The 4,582-nt window shown below is 41.0% G+C and overlaps 1 pseudogene across 1 annotated transcript; it reads left to right on the top strand.

Annotated features, from left to right (window-relative positions):
- The first annotated feature begins 238 nt into the window (after window positions 1–238).
- Window positions 239–3,749, top strand: LOC149045911 (zinc finger protein 862-like; annotated as a pseudogene). The gene is made up of 3 exons (XR_016186489.1): window positions 239–287; window positions 806–3,441; window positions 3,594–3,749. The product of XR_016186489.1 is annotated as a zinc finger protein 862-like (transcript).
- Window positions 3,750–4,582: the final 833 nt, after the last annotated feature.

Below are 4,582 nucleotides of genomic sequence, written 5' to 3'. Positions count from 1 at the left end.
TTCAAAAAAAAAAAATTAAAAAAAGCCAAAATCAAGGCGAGGCAATCGCCTCGTCTTGCCTCATGCTAGCTACGGTCCTGATAACACAAGTCATAAGAATATATTGTTTGTGACGTCGAGGTCCAGGTCATTTAATCGGAATTGAAGTGACTATTTCGTTCTCATTCCTGCTCGGCCAAGTCTTGAGGGAAATCCCCAGGTAAAACACGCAACTTGTGTTAGTCAAACTGTTGAAAGAATGAAGAGGATAAGCGAGTTTTTCGTCCCGACGGCCAAGAGAAAACAAGGTAAGTTGAAGGGCATGATTATTCTGAATGAGTGTTTCACTGTACTGCGCTGTGAGCAGTAAAGATGGTAATTTTCTCCTGACCGAAGAAAACAAAATAATGTCTCACGGCTACCCTTTGCTAATGAGGTCACTATTTACAAGGTTAAGTTTATATTTCCCTTATCCAACAATCAAAATACGAATTGGACTTTGAAATAGAAAAACTGAAAGATTTTATCTTAAGACAAACGAAAAAAATAACACAGGCGATCTCAAAAGTGATACCCTGGGTACCAGAGGTTTTTTCTCACGGCCCGATGATACTTCGCTTCGGCGGTCACGCGGGTCAAAACCGAAACCGGAAACCGGAACTAAACTTACTCGCCTAGTTTCACGCACGAAAGGATTTAATTCATGGATGTCGATTTTATCATCGGCAAACGCTGGTTCATAAAATCCTTGATAATGTCAACTTTGAACACAGACAACAGTGATCATTCAGTAGAAATGAATTGACAAAAATATTGGTGTCTTTAGGGGAAATTCTAACGCAAGCAACCATAGATGAAGAAAGCCTGTCCGAGGCAACAAACTGTGATCCAATGCCTGCAAGTAGTAATGAGAGTGAAAAGCCAAGTTGTTCCTCTTCAAATACTGCTTTCCGAAAGAGTCCTCAAAAAAGTAAAGGATCTTCTCAATCTTCTTGCAGTAAAGAAAGGGAGACAATTATGTTGAACAACACTTTCCCTGACGTAGATGTGCACCAGCAAAACCTGCGTGGTATTAAACACACCTGTGAACTTGTATATAGTGTCAAATCCCCAACTGAAAAGGTTTCAAAATTCCAGCATTCTATGCTTAGTAGACCAGAAGCATATGATCCTGAAACGGGGATATGGTGGCTTGTTTTTCAAGCAAATGAGGGTATGTTTTGCCTTCTTTGTAAAAAACATGACACTCACAATGCCAAAAACAAAACGAAATATTTTAACGAAATCCCAGCAATAAGATTCAAGCCTGAGACAATCAGAGTACATGCTGATTCTCCTCAACACAAACTAGCCATACAATTAGAGATGCTGCAGCGAGGATCAGAGTTTCAGAAGCAACTAGATGACAAGGAAAAGAACAAGGGAAAAGAGTGCAAGAAAATTTTCCAAGTTGTTTATTGGCTAGCTAAAGAAGAGTTGCCAAACAGAAAGTTGTCCTCGGTTCTTGAGATGATAAAGAAGATTGCTGGAGTTGATCTGAAACGTCAGTTCCCCTACTCGTCAAAGGGAATTGAAAGAGAGCTGTTTTTAACTCTTGCACAGGTTTTCAAAGAAAAGATTAAAGAAAAGATTAGTAATGGCGTTTATGGCATCCTCACTGATGAGGTCACTGACATCTCTTTGACGCAGCAGCTTGTAACTTTTATCCAGTATTATGACAGTCAAAGCTGTACCACCACCACCAGTTTCCTTGCAATATCAAACACATTGAAAGGCAACAACTCGGCAGATGCGCCACAGATCAAAAAAGTACTCCTCGAAGAGTTGCAATCCGTTGGGTTAGAGGTACAAACCATGCGCAGCTTTGTCTCTGACGGTGCTTCTGTTATGACTGGGGCCAGAAACGGGGTGGCAAAGCTTCTAAAAGGTGAGAACCCATTGATCCTGTCTTTCCACTGCTTAGCACACAAACTTGCTCTTGCTTGTGCTAGCTCTGCAGATACCCTTGACTACATTTCCCACTGTGAACTTCTGTTACACCAGTTTTGGAAGCTATTCGAGAATTCTGCAAAGCGCACTGCAACGTATCTTAAAGTGCAAGAGAGCACAAAGAATCTTACACTAAATTCGGCGGGGAGGAAGCAGGTAGCAAAAAAGCTGAATAAGGCTTGTCGTACACGCTGGTTGTCGTTAGATAAATCGGTAGAGGCGGTATTTACGGATTTCTGCGCAATAATCGAAACGCTGGAGCAGCTTAAAACTGAACCAACGGGATCAGCAGCGGATGGTCTCCTGAAAAGAATGAAAAAGGTGAAATTCATCGGCACCATTTACATCCTCCACGATGTCTTGCCAGTATTATCACAATTAAGCAAGCGTTTTCAACGAGGAAACGTAAACTTCTCACACCTGCTTCCTGCAATCAAGGCCACACATGCAAAACTAAATAGGCTTAAAGAGGACAAGGAATGTTTGAAAAAGCTGCAGAACGACCTCGCTCAGAATGGAAGGCTTCACCGTTGTGGTTTAACGCTTTCAGACAACAAGATGCAAGAGCTGTGTTCTCTCATGAACCGCTACATTGTGGCCCTGCAAGACAATATCAACAATCGCTTTGAACCCACTTTACCCCAAGTTAGCGCCTTTTCCATCTTCGATATCGCTGATCTTCCAAATGAAAGTGACCCGGGATTTGAAGACTATGGCCAAGCAGAGATAAAAATCATCAGTAACCACTTCTATGGAACAAAAGAAGAAGAGGAAAAGAAAATAAAGTCTGCAAAATTACTCGCACAATGGGAGAATTTCAAGTTTGAATGGTTGCTTGGAAGAAACAAGTGCCGCAAACTCTGTTGCGGCCGAATGACAGAAGCCCTGAAGATACCAACATTCTCACCACAACAGACTGGACCTTACAAAGGTTGCTTGCGCGGCGCAAGACCTATCAGGATACCTATTCAGAACTTCTTATGGTGGCGGAAGCTGCATGGACGATGCCCCTTAGCAATTGTTGGCCTGAAAGAGGTGGAAGTGTTATTAAACGCATCAAAACAAGAATGAGAAGTCGACTCACTGATGACATGCTAAATGCACTTATGCATGTGAGCATCAATGGCCCATCGTTTGGGACAGAGGAGTGTACTAACATAGTCCAAAGGGCGGCAGAAATCTGGTTGTCCGCAAAGAACAGACGTAAGCCTCGTTCACCAAAGGAAAGCAAGATACTCATTATTTTGACACAACCTTGTAACATAACGGTACATTTTTTCCTGAATAGTGATGCAGTGTATTGTATGGTCGTATGCTCACAACAATACGGTTTAAATTTTTCAGGTGCCTGAAGTTGAGTCGGTCAGTGAAACACGTGCTTCAGAAGGAGAGAGGCTGAGTGGCAATCAAAGTCAAGAGGCCGTAGATGAAATTGAAGACTACGAGGTTGATGCTGATGCTCGCACTGAAGAGGTCAGTTACACTACTAAAGCTATTCACGTTAAGAGTAATTACCTAATCGCTTTTTTGCGAGCTTCAAAAGTGTTTTAACTGAACCAAGCTGCTGCTAAAACTTAAAAGATCTGAGTGCTTACTCGGTTGCTATTCATTTCTTTCTCTCACAGGAGGTAGAAATAGCCACAGCTGCTCTTGGGCTTTGCGAGGTGGACTGTGACAGAGACGGTGATGATTCAGCTTTTGGCTCTGACCTTGATGAATAGCCTACACTCTTGATGAATGGACTACAACCCAAGTTACCAAACATCTTTTTTGAAAATCAAATAAATTCGCAATGATAAGCCAATGAAAATTCTGTTGTTGCCATTCCCCCTCCCCCTAACAACTGAAACTAAAGAGAATTTTAGTGAGCGCCAGCATTGCCTGGGAAACTGTTTCCTTGGTTCCAGAAACGCTGGATATGGCGTAGGGTTAATACGGTAACCATTTATGTAATGGAGAAAAAATACCCTCATAATGTTAGAAATTATTTGATAATATTTTGACACCATTTTCAAAGCAATACGACAAAAGTGTGTTTGTGTCGATACATTATAGAATATTTGTTTAAAGTTATCAAAACCATCTTCAGCTACCCTAATGCTAAAACTCTGAGCACGATGGACTGTGTATATTGTTGAAATAAGTTTAAAAATAAAAATAGGAACTGAATAATTAAATAAGCGATCAATACAACAACAATGAACGAAAAAATTTCTCGCTGCCGCCTCAGGAGTTATTTGGTTCAATGAAAACTGTCATGGCGGCTACGAATGAGATGGGGTTTGTCTTACAGTGTACATGCTGTACTGTCTAATTATTCCCCCCTTCGACCTGTCACTCTGTAATTTAATTGTATTTCAATCCAATATGTATTAATACATGAGTTATTTACCTTGGGAAAAGTCGGGACAGAGCGTCGTTCATCAATTGGCCGCAAACTGGCTGAAAAAGACGCTGAATTTCTTTTTTTAGTTCATAAGCTCTTTCCACGTGCAAGACTGATAGCTTAATTCGTGAATTTTAATTTTTTAAATGATTTGTAATTCAAATGAGTTTTCCGACTTTGAACGACGGTCTGAATACCAACGACGAGCTTTTCGATTAGTTTTGTGCA

The sequence above is a fragment of the Pocillopora damicornis genome, chromosome 5, assembly GCF_964200805.1.
Source record: "Pocillopora damicornis chromosome 5, jaPocDami1.2, whole genome shotgun sequence".
In the NCBI taxonomy this organism is placed as follows: Eukaryota; Metazoa; Cnidaria; class Anthozoa; order Scleractinia; family Pocilloporidae; genus Pocillopora; species Pocillopora damicornis.
Note: the sequence above shows the minus strand (reverse complement) of the source record. Positions and strands in the feature narration are given on the sequence as shown.